At 41.5% G+C, this 21,391-nt stretch overlaps 1 protein-coding gene and 1 pseudogene across 1 annotated transcript in view; one reads left to right on the top strand and one right to left on the bottom strand.

The window, feature by feature from the left end:
• The window catches only part of C1galt1 (core 1 synthase, glycoprotein-N-acetylgalactosamine 3-beta-galactosyltransferase 1), a 30,806-nt gene extending 15,602 nt beyond the window's left edge, over nucleotides 1-15,204 (bottom strand). Inside the window, exon 1 of the mRNA XM_021165113.2 lies at nucleotides 15,003-15,204. The gene's annotated coding sequence lies outside the window, so the exon portion shown is untranslated. The remainder of the gene's footprint in view (nucleotides 1-15,002) is intronic.
• A 1,247-nt stretch (nucleotides 15,205-16,451) lies between these two features.
• Nucleotides 16,452-19,004, top strand: LOC110296472 (annotated as a pseudogene).
• Nucleotides 19,005-21,391: the final 2,387 nt, after the last annotated feature.

Raw genomic sequence — 21,391 nt, 5'->3', positions numbered from 1 at the left:
ATATGTATCGAAAGATGGCCTAGTCGGCCATCACTGGAAAGAGAGGCCCATTGGACTTGCAAACTTTATATGCCCCAATATAGGGGAATGCCAGTGCCAAAAGAATGGGAATGGGTGGGTAGGGAAGTGGGGGGCGCTATGGGGGACTTTTGGGATAGCATTGAAAATGTAATTGAGGAAAATATGTAAAAAAAAAATATTAAAAAAAAAGAAGATAGAGAAAATTATCAAAATCGTTGTTTTGTTTTCTGTACTTGAATTATAGGCAGCATGTTTTTGCTGGGAGAAATATGGAAATCCCTATGTGTACTATGCTCACACTTGACTTTCTTACTTTTATTTGGTGTTTGTTTTGAACTGTAATTGTTCCCTTGTCACATCTTGGATCTATATGAAAGTGGACTCCAAGTTCATCACCAGTCCTTTTATCAGAGCTTTTCTCACTGCTGTCACATGCCACCATCCAGAACTCAGGAACTAGTTGTGCCAGTGCCAACTGTTAGTACACTGGAATTCCTGCAGGCTCAAGAATGCCTGCTATTGGTTTCATAGAGAAAGTACAACTTGATACAGTATACTTTTTCCTCCAAATTTTGTAGATATTATAATTATACTACAGTCTTCTCATATGGGTACTACACAAGTATCCACCCCTTGTAGAAGTTTATTATTTTTGCTTTCTGTAGACACAGGTGTATCTTGTATTATTATTGCCTTTTCAGACATTTTGTATTCCTGATAAATTGAAGACTGTGACGGTCTGTACTGAACAAGTCTATTTTTTCAAAAGCACCTGCTCACTTTCTATCACTGTCACAATTCAGTAATGTGCCCAATTCTGGGGCACTAGAATTGCAGGAGCAATGCTAGGAACTTAGCTGAAGGTCTTATGCATGCCAGGCAAAGAGTTTCACTTATTTTGAGGCTGTTTTACTAAGTAGTTCAGGCTGGTCTGGAACTCCCTGTATATCCTGAACATGTAACCCAGTTGTCTTGCATTCCAAACAGATAGGATTACAGGCCTGACTCATTGTTATTACATATTACGGTGATCTGTAATCAGTGACCTTTGCTTTAAGTATTAGTAGTGTCTTGAGACACCATGAAACACTCCTGTATGAGGTCGTGAACCCAATAAAGGTTCTTCATGTTCTGACTGATTCACTAACTTCTTGTTCTCCATTTCCGCCCTTCTCTAGGATCCAACAATATGGAAACTAGGATCCTAAGTGTTCAAATGAAACAAACTCTTGCACACACTTACCAGTTTAAATTAAAACTTAGAAATAAATATACTTAGTAAAAAAGGGATGTTAAACCAGGATTCTTATACAACTAGCTAAGTAGTAAAACCAAAGGAGAAGTTCTCGAAGCAAATTGATATTCCTACCACTGTGTATACATGACTGACAAGAGAATTTAAGTCTTATTGCTGGTATGAAGTGGTGGACTGGTTAGAAGATTCACTGTGGTAGTCACTAAGCCAAAGTCTAACTCAGAGCAAGACTCTAACTTAATTCTAAAAAGGCCAGAAGTAAGGTACACAAGAAAAATATAAAGGTAGCAGAGGTTGGTTCACTGGGCCTAGAGACAGAGTGTAAAATGAAGCAGGAAACAAACGCTGGTGTAGAAACTGTAGGCGTTTACCCAGATGATCTAGCTATGGACAATGCTGCAAGTGGCTAAGTGACAGCATTTTCAGTGTATAAGAAACAGCCTTATACTAGAAAAAGATATCACCTAAGACTTTCATAGATGGAGAGGAGATGACAATCCTAGCTTCAAAGCGTCACAGAATAGGCCTGATTATCTTGTTATCAGGTGAATGCAGCTCATGACCCTCAACTGAAGCTGATGGCATTTAACATTCTCAAAAGTCTTTCCCCCAGATTATAATTATACCAAATGTACTCTCCCTGTGCTGTGTAACTGAAATAACAAAACCTGGTTGGCAGTACTTCCTTAATCATGGCTTACTGAAACCTGCTTCTTAGGGGAAAAAAAAAAAAAAAAAAAAGCCTTCTTTTAAAGCTATTACCATTCATTGCCACTGTGCCTAGCTCCCCAGGACTTGCTGGAGATGTACAGCAAGCTTGATGCTGTTGGCACACCTAGCACAGCATCCACTCTGAAGCCTGTGGATCAGTGAGGAACCCAAATCTTAATTTAAGAAATACAGCTTTTACAATGTATCGGCTTTAGACAGTGCTCTTCCTGATGAGTCTTGCCAAGGAAACTGAAGCCACTTGGAAAGTTCCAAGGATTCAACGTTCTCCATGTAAACATGCAGACGTGTGATTTTTTCGAAGGCATCTTATAAACGTTGATGTGAACACTCTGGTAATTCCAAGGAATTCAGAGCCAGTGGAGGTAGCATCTGAAAGTAGAGTAGGAATCGAAAGAGAACTAGAAGTGTAGACTGTAGCTGCTTAAATTTCATGTTAGAACTGGAAATGCAGTTTGAGTATGTGACTAAGTGACTGCAATTTCATCATAAAACTTTAATGACTGAGGAGGAGTGTTTCTTACAGAAGGGCAAAGAGTTTCTAGTGATGGAAACCAATCCAGATGAAGACACAGTGAACACTACTCACATAACAACATAGGATTCGGAATATTCATTAATACAGCTGATAATGTATGGGGTTAGGGAGCCATGGGACTGGGGAGGTGGGGGTGGAGTAGGCTCAGAGCAAGATTGGAGTTAAGGTGTGTCCAATTCCCAGAAATCTATCCTAAGATCGGCAAAACTAGGATGGTTCCCCACCCTGCTTTGGGCCTGCATGTCCCAGGACACATACCCCACCTTTGACCCCACCTTTGCCCACAAGAGGTCATGTAGCTTGGTAACCCAGTAACCTGGTAGCCTGGTTAAACTTCCTCTCCCTCTTCATCTGAGTGAAGATGCCAAGAAGTACTTTTTCTTGAGAGTTCCTTTCTGTTTGCTTGTTTGAACAAGGTCTTGCATGGGGCAGGCTGGCCTCACGGTGGCTTCCTCAGTAGCTGAGGGTCACTCCCCATGCTCCCATCTCCACTCCCAAGTCCTGAGGGTACATGCAGCACCCCTACCCCGAGGGTTTTTGTTTCTCACCCATCCCCCTTTCTTTCTTTCTTTTTAATTTTCTTTAAATTATCTAATCTCTTTCTTACAAGACAGTGCTTCTATGTCAGCTTAAATCTTCTGGCAAACAACTGACGTGATTCCCCCACCTCCGTGGGATTTTGTCTTTCAAACCTGTTTGAAATGTCTCTGACCTATGATCACATTTCAGTCTGTGTCAGCCTAGTTGATATTGAAGCAACCCAAATAAACTCTTTCTTAGCCATTCTGCACTCTAATTTATCTTGAGAGTCAACCAAAAATATTCTCTGGGAAAAAACTTTTTTTTTTGATTTTTAATATTTTTATTACATATTTTCCTCAATTACATTTCCAATGCTATCCCAAAAGTCCCCCATAGCGCCCCCCACTTCCCTACCCACCCATTCCCATTCTTTTGGCCCTGGCATTCCCCTATATTGGGGCATATAAAGTTTGCAAGTCCAATGGGCCTCTCTTTCCATTGATGGCCGACTAGGCCATCTTTCGATACATATGCAGCTAGAGACAAGAGCTCCGGGGTTCTGGTTAGTACATCATGTTGTTCCAACAATAGGGTTGCAGATCCCTTTAGCTCCTTGGGTACTTTCTCTAGCTTCTCCATTGGGAGCCCTGTGATACATCCAATAGTTGACTGTGAACATCCACTCCTGTGTTTGCTAGGCCCCGGCATCGTCTCACAAGAGACAGCTATATTTGGGTCCTTTCAGCAAAATCTTGCTAGTGTATGCAATGGTGTCAGCGTTTAGAAGCTGATTATGGGATGGATCCCTGGATACGGCAGTCTCTAAATGGTCCATCCTTTCATCACAGCTACGAACTTTGTCTCTGTAACTCCTTCCCTGGGTGTTTTGGGAAAAAACTTTTAAGGAAGGAAGCTAAGGGTCGCACGGAGGGCCATTTATTTAATTCATTTCCGCAAGGCAGCACTTGATCACTCCTCAGAATCAGCCTTAGGAAGAGAATGTGATAGTAACTCCTACAGCACTTACAGTGGCAATTCAGCTGCAGACACAGTGAGGGCAGCTACATCCCACACTAAACAGGAGAAACTGGATGTTAGGACTGAGCACCGGGAGCTGAAGATCAGGGCAAAGCAAGAACTCAGAAGGCCTCTGAACAAAGCTACCACCAATCATCTGCTACCATGATTCTGGGGTAGTGAAAAGTTAAAAACTATTGTGGACATGTACTGTGGAATTCCCACAGGGAATGACACATTAGATCATCTTACAATTGAGGCTCATTGGTGATTAGGCCCAAAATATGTCCAGAGATTACAATTAATTTTTAGCACCACTGTAAGTTATGAAGACAGCTAAAAATTAAATGACATTTTAAGGAAAACTCTACGTAACTAATGAACCTAAGACTCACAAGTCCACAGTTCACCTTAGGAACAGGACAGTAAGCAGCATCCCTCCAGGATCACAGCATCAGCTCCTGCCTCAAGGTGCCTGCCCTGACTGCCTTCAACCATGAACTGTGATATAAAAGAGTAAATGAAATAGACTCTTTCCTTCCCAAACTACTTTTGTTCATTTTTTATCACAGCAATAGAAACCCCAAGACAGGTGTTCAACCTATGATGGAGTTATAGTCCAATAAACCCACTGTAAGTTGAAACTATTTGAGTAAGGAGAAAATTTATTTAGTACTCTGATAAACACATCGTAAATATGAAAACCACATTGAACTATTTAAAATCCAGATGCAGGGATGGCTCAGTGGGTAAAGTGCTTGTTGCACAAGCCAGACCGTGGAAGAACTCCCAAAGGAAGGGAGAACTGACTCCCAAAAATTGTCCTCTGGACTGCCACACATGTACTGCAATTACTACAGACCCATATTCACACACCACATACCATAACAATTTTCTTAAATTTCTGTATTATCATTAAACAAAATCCTGGTGCTCGTTGACTCTCCATGAGGTTATGTTCTGATAAGCTCATCATAAAGACAAAAAGTTAGAGACCACTTGTTCTACCATAGAAGCATAATCACTCATGAATTTTCTCCTGTCAAGTAAAGTCTTCCAGAAGCACACACCAGTGCAACTGTACAAGAAAATAACAGGTATATGTATTTAAGAAGGTGTCAAACCCATCATGGTAATTGATAATTTGACCAACTGTGAAAAGTTGGAAACACTTAAAAGAAATCATTTAAAAGTGGCTATTTGTGAAGTGAATCATATCTTTATATCCAGGAAGTAAGTAGTTATATAGAAACTAATTGTAATAGAAACCAAAAAAGCTATAGGTAACAAAGAATAACTATCACTTTGTAAATGTACAAACTCTACATAAAGGGAAATATAATCCCACGAAAGGATCAAAAATAAAAATTCAGTAAGTGGAAAAGCACAACAGTTTGCCATATGAGCAGTCAACACCAGCCTCTGGAAAAAGGCTATCCTAGTGTTAGGAATACGTTTTTCCACTCAGACATGACACAGGTAGAATCTGGTGTTAACTCTTTAGAACTCTGAAAACCTATCAAAGGCTCCAAATGTCCTGTGCAAGACTTGGAAAGTAAGGTAAATATAGGTGATTTCAGTTAATTTCACCACTTAGAAGTAACTCCCCCCTTTCCGTCTACTAGGTCTGCTTGGTAGGCAGCTGTTTGCAGAGCATGTATTTATAAAATAGTTATTTAAAGGTTCTGGGAACAAAGGTGGGCAGTAAGAAACCTGTCTTCTGAATGCCAGAAATGACTGACTGCTGTGTCTGATCACAGACTAGACTCGGAGATGGGCAATCACTGGTGATAGACCCTCACCTACCCAGATAAGCCCCTCCCTCTCTGGCGGAAAGGACTTCTAGTTGGTTTTGAAAGGCTGATACCGTCTCCACCCCTTTTTATGTTTTTCTCTTCCACCTCTGTTTGGAAATTATTGACATTAAGAACTACAACACTGCATGCACAAGGACAATTACATAGCCGGTGTGTATGACCAGATAAAGTGCAACCTCAGAAACACCTGGGCTAGACTTATCCTTGACACAAACAGATGATAGCAACCAAAACGACAATAACAACCAACCAACCAACCAACAAACCTCCAACTACCCCACCCCCAAACCCAACAACAACAAACAAAAACAAAACACCAAACACCAGGGAATGGGACAATCTCATTTCATGATCACATGATCACATTATTAAATGGAAACATCTGTGTTTTGGTTTTTGTTTAAAAAAAAAAAAACCACACGGCACATAAATGAGAAAATGATTTATTCAAAGCAACAAGAAAAACTTAACTATCTTTTAAGGTGGACCAGGCAGTCATTTATTAAATAAAGACTTTGAAGAAACAGAAAACCTAAAAAAGAAACAAACAGAAAATCTAAAGCATAACAGCATTACTAACTAAATTTAAAATTCTACTAGAAAGAATAAACCCAAATTTGAGCAGGCAGGAGAAAGAAACGCCAAGCCTGAAGACAGAACAAATGTCTGAGGGCAGAGCTGAGTCTGAGGAGTGGAACAGAGAGATGGATGTGAGGGCGTACTAGGTCTGGGTCACAGTGAAGGAGCCCAGCAAAGACACTGGAGTGTCGAGGCAGGAGGGGAGGAATAGCCAAAAAGCCACCAGCACTCCCCAGATTCAATTCAAGATCGCAGTCTTCGCACTCAAGAGGCAGATGAGACCCCAGGGAGGTTGTACTCAAGGCTCTACCAAACTATGTCTCATCAAACGGTAGGCCCAAGAGACAATTCTGAAACCACGAAAATGTGATTCATGGCATACAAGTGACTGTCAGAAAGATTATCATATTTCTCATCAGAAACTTTGGAGGACAGAAGGTAGTAGGCTGGTATATTCAAAGTGCTAAAAAGAAAAAAGTGTCAACCATGAATCCTACATCGACAATTTTTTTCCTTTAAAAGTAAAAAGGAACTTAAGATATTTTGTATAAACACCCCCAAAGCAGTTCATTACTACAGACTCGCTCTGCAAGAAATGCAGAATATTAGAAAAGTACAGTGGGCAATCAAAGTAAATAAAAATTAAATACACGGGTAAACAGAACACCTTATACTAGTATAACTGTGGTTTTAGCTCTATACTTGGTTCCATAAATTTAAGAGACAGGCATTAGTATAGTTTTGACACACAATGTCTAAAGATGTAATTGTGTGTTATCAACCAGTGAACTTGACGAGTTCTAGAAGAAAGGCATTTTGTATGCTATTGAGTTTAACCAGTATGAACTCAAGCTAGAGTGCTGTAGCTTAATGATAGCAAGTGTCACTCTCCTGATAACCAGAGAAGCCAGCTAAACAACATACCCAAAGGGAAACCAGACAGTTACCCAGGAAACGGGGGCTGGAAAACTCCTGGTAACTACTGTAAATGGAAATAGATTAAACTCTAATCAAGAGGCACAAATAGGCAGAATGAATAAACAAGATCAACTATGTTGTAACTGTGAGACTAACTTTAGACTCAAAGACAAATAGTTTGAAAGTAAAAGTATAGAAAAGAGACACTGTATGCTGACAGTAACCAAGAGAAGAGTGATATAAAACAATTATGTCTCTAATAACTGATCACTAAAACATAAAGCAAAAAGTATAAATATGTTCCATGTTCAAAAACTGTAAAACTTCACACTGTTAAGATACTATTGAACTACAGTTCTTAACAAGCTAATATACAGATTCAATAAAATTTCTAGTAAAATCATATTTTACTAGATGTTTTATACATCCAGTTTTATACATCCAGTACATTCCATATCAATGTTTTATACATTGATATGGAATCTTGAGAGATCTTAAGTAATCAAAATAGTATTAAGTTTAGCAGCCCAAACACCCAAAAAAACCATAAAGCTTTTTTCATTGAAATACTTTATCAACAGTTAAAAAAACCAAACAAGTGACAGAAATGAACAAAACACAAAGCATATCTATAACTTGGATTAGTGGAGCAAATGTTATGTGAAGAAGTCCTAAAAAAAATCAATTAAAACAAAATCAATCCAACCCAAAATGGACATAGGATTTGAATAGATAGATACACAACAGTCAATAAGCAAGTAAAACCATATGTCTATCACTAGTTAAATGCCAGTTCATAACTCATAATGATCGCTACCAACAATCAAAGGTAACAGGTGTTGGCAAGACCATAAAGAAATTGGAATCTGTGTACATGCCAGTAGAAGTATAAAACAGTACTGCTGCTGTGGACAGCAGTTCAGTACAGCAGGCCCTCAGAATTTAACACTAATACTCACTGGGTGTGGTGGGGCTCAACTGTAATCCCAGCACTTGGGAGAAGCAGGCATATATCTGCCTGCTCAAGGTCAGTCTGGTCCACACACTGAGTTTCAGGTCAGCAGTTATACAGTGAGACGAGATCTTCAAAAGGGGGCCAGCGGGTAACTGTCACATGACCCACTAATTCCACTTTGAGGTACATACCCTAAGGACTTGAAAAACAGAGTCCCAAAGAGGTTATTTCCCCCACACTGGTATTCACAGCAGTATTAAAATGGAGTAAGGGTGAGGGATACATCTTTTGACAGGTAAATGAATTAGTAAATATATAAAGGATTTATTGACAATCTAATAAAAAATGAAGAGAATTCCAATTTGCTCCAAACAGATAAAAGTAGGACATTTTGTTAAGTGAAACAAACCAATAGGAGGAAGACAATGTATGGTTTCCCTTACGTTAAGTAAAACTCAGTAACACAAGATTCTGGCTGACAGGGGTTATGGGGAGGTAGAATGGGACTTGTTTAAATGGTAGTGAGTTTCAGCTTCACAGGATGCAGGGCTCTAGAGTCGGACAATGATGATGGGATGATCATCATAAGAGAAATGCAACCACCACTGAACTGACTGTACAGTTAAAACTGGGTAGGATGAGCATATGAGGGGTGTTTTATCACACACACACACACACCAGGTGACAGTTTTCTACACATCAATCTGTGTGTATAATGTGATCCCACCCCAAACACAGAGTTTTAAAAGTTAAATAATCATGTAAAAAGTATTCTAAAAGCTTGGAAAATTAATGAGTACACAATTTTTTATTTATTTATTTATTTATTTATTTATTTGGATCACTTCACTATGTACCCCTCCCTGACTGTCCTGGGGCCTGTAATGTAGACCAACCTGGCCTGGAAAAATGAGTAAGTACCAAGTTTTTATTGGATCACGTCACTATGTATACCTGGCTGTCCTGGCCCTGAACTGTCTCATGAGTGCTGCAATTAAAGGTCTATGCCACCAGGCCTGACCAGGGAATGGGTAATTCTTGAATGGTGAGTGGCTGGCGGTTAAAACACAATGCATATGAAAATGTTTACATCGACGCACAGTGGTGCACACACATAATCTCAGCACTTGGGAGCTGAACACAAAGGGGTAGGACTTGAAGGCCTGCCTAGGGTCAGCCTGGGCTACCTTATCTCAAATACACATACTTTCTCTTTTTCATAACCAAACCCAAAAACAAAACAAACAAATCAGAGGTGAGCTGAAATGACTTAACAATTTAACGTTGAGACTGACAGGCCATCGTGTGTTTTAAATCACAGTGTGTTTAAAAGCATGTCTATTACTAACAGATCAGCTGAGCAACTCTCCAGACTGCTAGAAACTCCATCATTTCCAATGCCATCAGTGAGCCTGGTCTTCCACTTCTTGCATGGATGACTGATCATTATGCATCCAAAGCAACCTCAGTTTCCAATGGAGTGTCAGATAAGGGTATACAGGCATAACATTCCACAACTATCTCATCTCCGTGGTCTCCAAACACCAGGCCATATGTTTAACCTTTTGACACCCAGACTCTGTAGTTTTAAAATGATTAAATAGTGCAACAGTAGATTTTTGCCTCAACACCAGCCTTCTCCAAAACCTTACAGTCCTGATGTCTTCTTCAGTGAAATCTGCTATTTCCCCAGCTGTACAGTCTTCTTCACTGCAGCAGCAAAGAAAACACCCTACTCTTGTCAACCACCAGACAGGCAATGAGGCAGTGTGTCATCAGACCGAAATGGTTTGTGGGAAAAAAATGTATGGGAATGTGTAATACATAATGCACACAGCACTTGACATCAAGGAAGGGGTGGCTTATTCAAGGCAGTGTATGAAAATAATCCTTTGGAAACCACAAAAGCAACCAGCTGGGTCCTTTGCTAATAATTAACAATTACAAGTTCTAAGATTTCAATATTTTAAAAACAGGCTAGGAGAAAACATCTTTTTGCATATTTTTATGGTGAACTGAGATCTTCCTAAAACTCAGAAGCTGGGTCTACTGAAAAACAGTTTCTTCAGTGGGCGAGTCCCGGAGGCACAGCAGCTGCAAAGCAACGTTTCTTTATAACATGCTTTAAAACGTATATGGCATAAAGACACAAACGATTAACAACGTACAAAAACAAACACAAAAGACTCAGAGGAATACACACACTGGATGTAGTCAAGGCTATTCAATTTCACCAACAATTAAGGAAAGGCAAATCAAATGAAGAGAGTCTGTTTCTAAGCTGGCATACTGGCAGAATTTCTGGTTTGTTAACATGCAGTATTTATTAAATGACACCATACAATCTTCCTTACAACATACTTTTACTGTCTTTTCAAAGAATATTTGGCAATTATCTCAGAAGCTTAACTGAATATACTCTGAACAATCATTTCATGATCAGAAATTTAACTGATGCGTACATTCATTGACGCCTTCTAAGTTGTTCATGAGAGCCATATGTTCCAATGTTAGTTCACAGAGCTGCAGCTGGTAAGAACCATAACCCACACGTGTTGGTGAAGAAAATATTTGCACCTGTGGCTAACATTTTTAATTGCTAATAGATTATTTTGTATAAGTAGAGCATGAAAACAAAACAAAACAAAGAGAATGAAAGGGAACAAACCCTCAAAGGACAGACAGACAGACACACACACACATTTCTGTATATGTAAAATAACAAAGGTTTCTACTTTTCCTACAAAAATTAAAGCTATTTATTTATCTAGAGAGTAAAAATAAAAACATGCATCCCCTCCCCATTCCTTCTCTGGACTTCTCAACTCTCTTAAGATTCAAAGTCACATGGACTCAAATACCAGCAACTCAAACCCGACAGGCCCCCAGCAAGTCTTAAATACCTTCCATCCTTAAATACAGGTAATTATCCAGGTTACCAGCAGTATGCGCCTCTTCCACTAAGATTCATCTCATTATTCAAACTAGTCATGGGGGGGGGGCAGTGTGTATGTGGGGGTTGTTTCGGATCAAACCCAGGCCTTGTACACTAAGCAGATGCACTCCCAGAAACGCCCCTCAGACCTTCGTAATGTTCCACCTGGTCTCAGCCACCCAAGCCCAAGTTCCAACTTCTAATCCACCCTCTTCCTGTCTAGTCTGTGCTGCTTCACTGTCAGCAGTAAACTCCTGAGACACACAACCTGTTTCCCTCCATGTGTGCCACTCTTCTTCACCTCATTTCTACTGTACCCTAGCATGATCCCTAGCATGAAAAAGTGGCCATGCCACTCCACGAATCCTCACACAACTCTACAGCCTACGTGTGAAATGAAGTGTCCTTAATTAACAAATTATACAAAGCCCCTTCTGGATAACTGTGTCTATGTTCCAATCTCACCTTTCACTAAGCCAATCAATACTCCTGACATCCTAGTTTAGTCAGCTCCATAGTTCTCCTGTGTCATCTGACTAAAATGCCCTCCTCCCTCCATGCCTCAGGTTCTCACCTCAGCAAGTGCTTTTAGGTCACATTTTCTTAATCTTGGTACAAGTGGCAGTGTGAGCTACCTTGTGGCACTGTTGTGGGAGCTGCCCTATTAACTCCACAGACATTCAGAAGCTTCGAAGCCTGTGTTTACTAGACGACAGTAGCGTTTCCTCTAGTCATGGCAACCACAGTCCTATCTGGATGAGGACCAAAGTCCTCTTGGAGGAGTGAGTCAGATTTAGGCAAGAACCACTGCACCGGAAGGGGCCCGGGCTCAGCGAGGCCCTGAGTGCAATCCCTCAGAACCCACGTGAAAACAAACCAATAGCAAGGTGCAGTGGGCTGACAGGGCCGCAAGGGCCATCCTCCCAGGGGCCTGTCGACCAGCTAACTTCCGGGTTTAGTGAGAGACCAGCTCAAAACATGGAGAGCGACTGAGGAAGACACCTGATGTTGACCCACAATGGCAAAGGCACACCCCTGTTCTAACCTGTTGTGACATAGTTTCTCATATCTATCACCTCAGAAAGAATCTATAAGGCGAGTTACAACATTGATTCTCTTTAAGGCAGACAAGGAGGTGACTAAGAGGAAAGCAGCCTTTGTGCACGTTATTGTGTACTGTGTGCAGTTAGCTTGTCTTCACTGCCTCCAGCCTGGTGTGAGCTGTCTCACAACCACAGCAACAGCCTTCCAGCCAACACTTCTCTTCCTCCCACCCTTCTTTCTTCTGGCTATTTCTGCTAGTATGCCAGAGTCATCCTATCAACTGGAATCAGATCTTGTCACCCATTTTCTCAAACGCCTCTACAACCTGCCTAGCCTCATTTTTAAAAGCCCAAACCTTAAAATGACCTGTATTCAACACTGCCTATACTGCTTTCCCCCACTGGGTTTTAACTTTAGACTCTGATGTGTTCCTTTCACACACCAGGGTCTTGCTGGTCTCTGCTGCAAACACCCTGCTCAGGCATCCCTGGCTCGGCTCCTTCCACACTATTTCTGCTTTGTCCTTCACAGGGGTCTTCCCTGGACATCCTACTCTGACTTCCAGCTGGCACTAGCAGCCTCATTTTTTTTTTCACTTCACTTGTTTCCCACCTTAAAGCAAAGCATCCCATCCCCAGTCAAGAGAACTTTGAAAATGTGCATTTCTCACAAGTTCCCTGGTTGCAGAGCTACGCAGAGACGATGCCTTGTGATCACAGGGGCAGAGGCTGGGGTGGTGTAAAAGCAAGCAAAGGACACCTTTAGACACAGAAGCTTGCAGTAACAGTAGATTCTAGAACCTCTGGAGCACAGCGTTGCCAGCGTCTCAAATGGGCCCTTGTTGGTAGCCTCAGAAAACTAACACAGCAAACAGGAATGCAAGTGACCACACGGCGTTCTATCTATTTCAATTCATCCATAGTCACGATGTGCTTCAGCAGACAGCTTTCATTGTAAACATAATCAGGTTTCCAAATCCAGAACCTCTTCAGTGCTGCCTCCCCAGGCCCTACTACACTTCCTACTGCAGGTGCAAGATAATTTGTCTCAAGTTTCTGCTCGGTGTCTCCACCTTCAAATGGGACTCCCTGGTTCATAAAGAACAGCTTCCTGTTTCACACCTAACAGAAAAAAAACAGTTGCAGCTGAGTGACTTTCACCGCCCCACCCCCAACACCAGGTGGGGAGTGACATTTCAATTATATGCAAAAAATTAAGTACACTTTGTCATTTGTTTCTTATTGGATGAAAGATAAAAGGCCAACTTCACATTTTATGCAGCAAGTCTTGTTTTCTTTAAGTGAATAAAAGCAAAGCATAATGACAAACGCGTATATGAATCTCACCACTTGGCATGTTAATTTAAATTTTTAATTTTTAAAAAGACCTTAGTCCCACCAGATTTGGTAATTAAAAACATGTATCTTTCTTTTATTTTAAGCTAGTTGTTAAAATCTCAAAGTCCTCTTAAAATATCTGTACTGAAAAGCCAACTTTTGATTGTAATAGGTAAACAGGAGCATTAAGGTAACAATTTCAATTCACATTTGATTCATAAATTGCAACAAAATTCCAGCCACTACTTTTACCAAAGATTTGACTTTATATTATCATGGGTTATAGTTAAGCTGCATAACACAATTTTCATTTCAGCAAAATCAACACACAAGCAATATACAGCACATACTTTTGAATACAATTAGCCAAACATTAACTCATTATATGTACTTTTAAACTGCTTGATATTAAAGTTATCCACAACTGTAGGCTGATTTTTTTTTTTTAAGAGCACAATGTAGGGAGAGGGAGTTTAAGTGGGAAATGACCACAAAGCATTTGTAAACTGCTGAGTCCTGAGTAAAAAGATAGAGGAAAACATAAATTTCAAGAAAATCTGAAACACTGAAGTTAGTTCTCCACTAATGCTGACTTTTCAGTGAGTCATACTTGCCTTCCTAAGTCAGTTTTACTGAACATATGGTGAAAAGAGTTAACTGTTTGGTAACTTCAAACTTTATAGTCATTTAAACTGGACAAAAATATATACTACGGCTGGCAGAAATGCTATACAATGCTTTGAGCACACAATATCATGTGCACAAGGCTCATCTGACATTTATCTACTGGAAAATTGTACCGTTTAAATTTCCACTTCCAAATCCAAACTTCCACCAGAATCAAACAACTTGTAGTGTGCACAGCATTTTTTTCTTGGCACCAGGCTGAGCTATCTGTGGTCTATCCTCAACTTCCTGCAAATTACCAAATTTCTGTCCCTTCCGCGTTGCCTCATTACTCAGTCTGAAGCACTGAAGTTCTAACTTTGTAACTTTTTAATTCAGAATTCGTCTTTAGACAGTATGTACTAAAAGGCAATACCGTGAATACAAAGATCTAGATTGGAAAAAAAAAATTTTTTTCCAGAAAGTAAGGGATCTTAGAATATCCTAAGTCCCACGCCACTAGTAAGAAGTGTGGACAGAGCTCAAAAGCATTAATCCCCAATCCTCACTCTTAAATTAGTTAATTTAGAAGAGTATCTATCTAAAGTCAAAGCAGTTTGTTTAACTAGCCAACGTCTAGGAAAGCCATCACACTTTGTTACCAAAGGAAAGAGAAAAAAGAACATTTTTTTTTTTTTAAATCCTGCGCGTAGCAAGCCCCCAACACACCTGGCTGGTTCACTCAGTCAACGAAGGGCAGGGAAAGTTCCAACCATAACCGACCCGCTCCAGACAAAGCTGACGGTCCAACGGCGGCAGGCACTCGGGACTGTTGCGGCCGGAAGGTGCCCGCACCTGAGTGCAGACAGCTGGCGGGCGCCGGGCGCGCGGAGGCCCGGGGCGGGGCGGGGCGCCGGGCAGGACCGCTAGGCGCTGGCCCGCCCCGGGCGCCTCGGGCCGGACACGGGGGGCCGCGGAGAGCGCGAGGGCGGCCGCTCGCCCGCCGCCCGAGACACCTGTTTGGCCGCGCCGGCGCGGACCGGGACGCGGACCCGGGCGGCGTTCCCGAACCCTCAGTCGCCCTGCCGCCCGCAGCCGAGCCCCGGGACCCGTAGCCCTCGGGCGCCTCCGCCCGCCGTCCCTGACATCAGCCCCGGCTCCCTCTCGCCCCTCCCGGAGGCGGGGAGGAGGACGACCCTCCACCCGCGACCTTCGCTGCCCTGGCCCGCCGCAGCACGGGCAGGGGCCGCTAGCCTGGGCCGCCCGCGGCCGCCCAGATCATCTCCCGGCGGCGGCGGCGGCGGCGGCGGCCGAGGCGGGCCCGGCGCGCGCTCCCGCCGCTCGCTCCGCCCCTCCCGGCCGCGCGGCCTGGACCACGGCCCGCCTTCTGCGCAGCCGCCACCCAGGGGTCTCGGAGATGCTGACGTCCCGGCTGCAGCAGCAGCAGCCCCGGGGAAGGGCGGGGCCTGGGCAGAGTAGGCGGGGACACAGCGACCTGCGGATGCGGGGATTGGCCGCCGGGCGTTTGTCCCGCCCTCCTGCGGAGTGGGCTGGGAAGTCCGGGCTTCCCCGAGCTCAGGGTTTTTTAGCCCCCTTCTGGTGAGGTTGGGTGTTCTAATTCTCTCAGGAAAGCAGAAAGCGAAATTAGCAGGGACTACAAGTAAAAAACTGCCTTTTAAACTGTTGTCTGTGGAACAAACCTCAACGTCACGCTGACCTCTAACCCAATCTTAGTCCCCCCCTCCTTTTTTTTTTTTCTTACCTCTTTTCCTTTCACAGCATTCCTCTATCCTTAATAACAAGAGATTTGGCATAATGAAGAGTGCTCTGTAACCAGATGTGTGCCTCAGAAGAACAGAAAACTCATATAGTGACAACGGACAGAAAGCCTCTTGGAGGAATGTGTGTATGGCACTTTACTTCTGTTCTGCAATGGCAAATACTTAAGAGCTTTACAAAGTCAGCCGGACGTGGTGGCGCACGCCTTTAATCCCAGCACTCGGGAGTTGGAGGCCAGCCTGCTCTACAAAGTGACTTCCAGGACAGCCAGGGCTATACAGAGAAACCCTGTCTCAGAAAAACAACAACAACAACAACAACAACAACAAGAGTTTTACAAATTCGTGTGCCCTGCTTTGGCAAAGGTCCTGTGTACCAAGAAACTATCTTTGTGGCGGCATGGAAGTGGGTTGCCACCTGGTGAGGCAGCAGGGAGTTGAAGTAAGATCTAGAAACCTTAACCATCATCTGCAAGGCCAGGCCCCGGGATGGAAACACTGTGCCCTGCTTGATAAATGTTCAAACTAGGCAGTTCTGAGCACACCACAGCATAGCTATTTAAAGTGAGGGTTTTGGAATACGACACTTAAGCTTTATCTGAATCCACTTTCTGCCTCTACTATTATAGATGCTAAGTTGTAAAGAACAGGTATATTTTGGTTATGATTGTAGACAAGGAGTGTCTGGTGTAGACAAGGAGTGTGTGGTGATTTTTGTTTAATAAGTCGTGAACCAGCCAGATATCATGGCAGGAAACAGAAAGCATATTGGAGACCTAGCCGAACTCGATTTTATATCAGTCACTGAATAGCCCATTCATTCATTAATCCATTAGTCACAAGAATGAATTGAGCCGTTCATCGTTCATTCGGTAAGTAATGGGGGAGTCCTAACACAATCAACACTTTTACTTAGCCTCGCCCTCTAACACATGATAATAGAGATCAGAGTCTTGGGGAAGAAAAGCAACATTCCAACCATAGTAGGCTGGGATCTAGGTGATGAACCATTCATTGTGTGTAGTTTTAGGAAGCTACTGAACGGCACCAATAAATCTCCCCCGCCTCCCCCCAAAAAATTTCTTCCAAAGGAAGTTTAAAACTTGAAACAAAGCTAGTGATTTGAATTCAAAGGTCTCCTTTTCAGATGAGAAAATCGAGGAAGGAATGAGACAGGCCAGAAAAGAAATGCAAGTGAGTGCCCTTTCTCTGGTCCATGGCCCTCCAACTTCTTTCCCAGACATCCTTAGCTCCATCCTTCTCTTTTTCTCAGCTCCTGCTCAGCCTTAACTCCACCACACACAGACAAAAAAAAAATTTTTTTTGCCATGCATAAATGTAAAAGAAAACTGCCTGGAAGTCCAAGAGTTCTAAATATAAAACCAACCTCAGAATTCTATGAGTCCTGAATTCTATTAAGAGTTATAATGACTAAAGAATAACATCATTTTAGCAAAGATAAGAAAAACCCCCAAGGATAAGTTCTAAGTTTAGGCATAGCCATATTTAGCAAAATCACAGGCAAAAAGGAATGGAAATAGAAACAATATTGGTCAAATGACCACTCCCTTCCTTAGGTTTTTGGTGTTTTTTTTAAAAAGAGTCACCGTTTTATGAAAACAATACATGCATATGCAAACAGATTCAAAGCATGTAAGCCAAACAAAAATGCATATAAGTTGTACAGATATAGGATGAAATAATGCCATAATCAAAAAGTTCTGTCTTGTTTTCTTTTAAACATTTCTCTAAAGCTAAAATAAAAATATCTCACAAGAGTGCATACTAGTTCACAAATTACATATTTGACACATATTCTTTTCTCATGAAAGGATATACCCCAAGTCCTTACTGATATAAACAATTCCTTGATGAACTTACCTTTGATAACCATGTAGTTATCTCCTTGAAGGTAGAAATAACACTCATGTCAGCTAATTTTTCAGTACTATCAACTAGAAAAGATGATTGCTTTTGAAAATATACTTCATATTTGGGGCTCAAAGCTGACTAGGCTGTGCTATTAAAAACATAGATGAATCCCAGCTAGTATTGTTGTCTGTCTGGTATTTAATGTCTCAAAAAAGTATTTCAATTCATGTCAAAGCTTCTTGGAATAAGAAGACAGAAGCTATTAGTTCTCTGATTAATACCCTTTGTACCTTTCTAGCACAGCCCTGATTATTTGCAGGGTGCCGATGTATCCAGCTAAATTTGTTTACTTCCTCAGACTCTTGTAACTGATGGCCTTCCATGTGTTCCTCAGTGAGCATAAGAAATGTTCTATGGAAGAAATGTCCTTTAAGCAGTCTGACCTACATGTATCCCTTTTCTCAAACAGAGATGCTGTGATAGTAACTTTGAGGATTAGATTAGCTTGATTGAATTAAGGAATACTTAAGATTCTTTCTTCCGGCCTTATCCCCTCCCCCTCTCCCCCTTTCATGACTTGAGGAAGAATCTCCTTTTCATCCGGTGCTACCTGAGGGTTTCCTGTAGCTGCTCCTTGCTGTGGAAGAGGATCTGGAGCTGTAGAGAAAAGTATCAGGATTGAAGACCTCTGTGGCTTATGGCGAGAGGAAGACAGCCCTGGAAATGGTCCGGGCAGCTGGAACAGATAGACAGTGTGTGACATTTGTGCTGCACAAGGAGCACCATACCCTAGGAAACTGTCTGCAGTACCTAATCATGAAGAACCCGGAAGTGGAATTTTGCAGTTACACCGTGACCTGTTCTTCGGAGAGCAAAATGAATTTGCGAATTCAGACATGGGTGCACTTCCAGCTGTTGAGCCATTTCAGAAAGGCCTGATGAGCTCTTGAATGTCTGCCAGCATGGGCTTGTCAAGTTTGAGGCTGGCAGAAAGGACTATAAAGATCAAAAGGCAAGTTTTAAAAAAGTGAACCCACATTCTAGTCTCACGTGTAGGGTACAAGCAGGTCCACCCTCATGATGGTGCAGAACTCACAACTAGAATTTGCGATTGCAGCATTTTCTGTCATCTAGAAAAATGTGGTTCTAGCCGATGGCCCATTGCAGCTGTTGGAATCTCTGCAAATATATTCACCTAATAAATTCTGTTTTATATTTTGTTTTGTTTTGTTTCTGTTTTCACAGGAACACCATGAGTTTCCTGGAGCATACTCTTGGGTGCATCTTTGAAGTCATTTCCTTAAGGGATGCGATCCTGAAGGTTCTTCAACCTCCATGGAGTCCTAATATTATGTACGGCAATACGGTGAGGTGGTGGGAAGCAGGCAGGAGCACCTTTTACAGAAATGGGATGCTGAAGGGTGTCTTTGAGGGACGTAAGTCTCCCTGACTCTGTCCTCTGCACTGTACTTTCCATAATCCAAAAAGAATGTTGAATATTCTCTAATGCACAGTCCTGTTGTAAAGCACAGGAGGCCAGGCAACCATAGACCAAACTTACTAAAGTCATAAGCCAGAGTAATATTTCCTCCTTTAGGTTATTTCTGTCATGTATTATGTGATAACAGCAAAAAAAAAGTAAGTATTTCAGACAACGCAAAGATTGATGCAACCATCTTTCCAACGTAATAATTAAAGTTTCTGGCACCATTATTGCTGTTGGACGTAGAAGGAAGGTCCATGGGTTCATTTTTGCTTTGGAGAGCTGCCTTTCCAGGTCTGGCCTGCCTTCTTATAGACTGTTGTTACACAGGGGAAAACAAGTCTCTCCTATCAAAAGTTTTGTTAATTGGGTTTGTGTTATAAACATTGAATGCAGTTTCTACTTGATATAATAAAATAGGTCATCATTCATTCATCACTATAAAGAGAATTTTTGCATAGAGATGCAAGTTGAAAAAAAGAGATATACAATGTAGATAAACAACAGTACAGCATTCTCTACAGACTTACTTTTATTTTACCCTAATATTAAATATATTAACCTGGCCAGAGATGATGGCACACACGCTTAATCCCAGCACTCAAGAGGCAACGGCAGATGGATCTCTGTGACTTCAAGGCCAGCCTGACCTACACAGAGAGCTCCTGGCCAGCCGGGGCAAAAAAAAAAAAAGTGAGTAAGTAAGTAATTTAAAATAAATAGATTAACAAATAATTTTGTAATACTTAAGTTAATTTACACCCATTCATCAGGAAACTGTAAAATACATCCTCAGATTCTATAATGTGTCTTCCTTAGGTGTGACTTAGTCCCTTTTCCCTTGCACTGGACTATTCTTACTGACTTGTGTAAGTACTCAGAGTTTAAACAACGAAGGCTAGCTTTCTTCCTGTTCTTCTTCTTGAGTCACTTGTTGGGGAAAGAGACTATCATATGATAGTTACAAAACTTCTGAGGCAACTTACTGAGAGGCCACCTCAGTAAGTAATTAAGTTATTAAGGATAACAGTCAACAGCCATGCAAATAATCTTAAAAGCAGATCTGCCAGTCCTAGCAAACCCTCAAATGACTGGACACATGTCATTTAATGTTCCTAGCCAACATCTGAACTATGAATCACCCAACTAAATTGCTCCCAAATTTCTACCCCACAATAACTGGGATAATCCATATTTAATAGTTGTTTTGCACCACTCACTAAGCTGGGATGGCTTGTTATCTAACAGTAGGTACATAAGAGTTGGGTGTAGTAGCGTCTACTACAATCCTGGCTTATAAGCACGTGTTTAATCATTTGTTTGAATGGCTAAGCCATTGAATGGTGTAGAATATGTCTACCATACTGTAGTGTGTTCTGTATAATACTGGTACTGTCCTTGATCCCTAACATCTACATTCTATAATGTTTTTAAAATAAACTCATAGAAATCAACTGAGAATCTCAATGAGATCTGGTATTCACAGTCTTGAGTATACAGCAAATAGAATATACAATCCTTGAAACTGTATATGCTTTTACCTGAGTAATCTAACCCTCCTTAATCTCATTTTTTTCTGTCCTTTAACTGGGGACAACAACCTGAGACTGCTGGATGTACAGACAAGCAAACAAGCACATAAAATAAAATAGTAAACTAAATTCCTTCTACAAATTTATATTAAGTTTACTTTTTAAAAAAATAAATACTCATTAGCTATTATGTGTTTGAAAACATGGAGGTTTTCCCTGAAGAGGAAGCAGCTCACTTCTGATGCATGCATATCTGTACAGTTATTCATAACAAGCAGGTTGAATTGAATTGGGTGGCAGGATGATGGTTTATTATGTGGCAGACTTCACTTTATTAGCCTGTTGAAAATTTATTGTGCTTTAAAAAGAATGCCTAATTATGACTGGCTGCTTTTTCTTTTCAAGAATTAATTTATAACTGGGTCCTGTGTCTGCCTTTCTTTGCTGTACAGT

Source organism: Mus caroli, chromosome 6 (genome assembly GCF_900094665.2).
Source record: "Mus caroli chromosome 6, CAROLI_EIJ_v1.1, whole genome shotgun sequence".
NCBI lineage: Eukaryota > Metazoa > Chordata > Mammalia > Rodentia > Muridae > Mus > Mus caroli.
The sequence above is the reverse complement of the archived record's forward strand: the minus strand, read 5'-3'. Positions and strand labels throughout refer to the sequence as shown.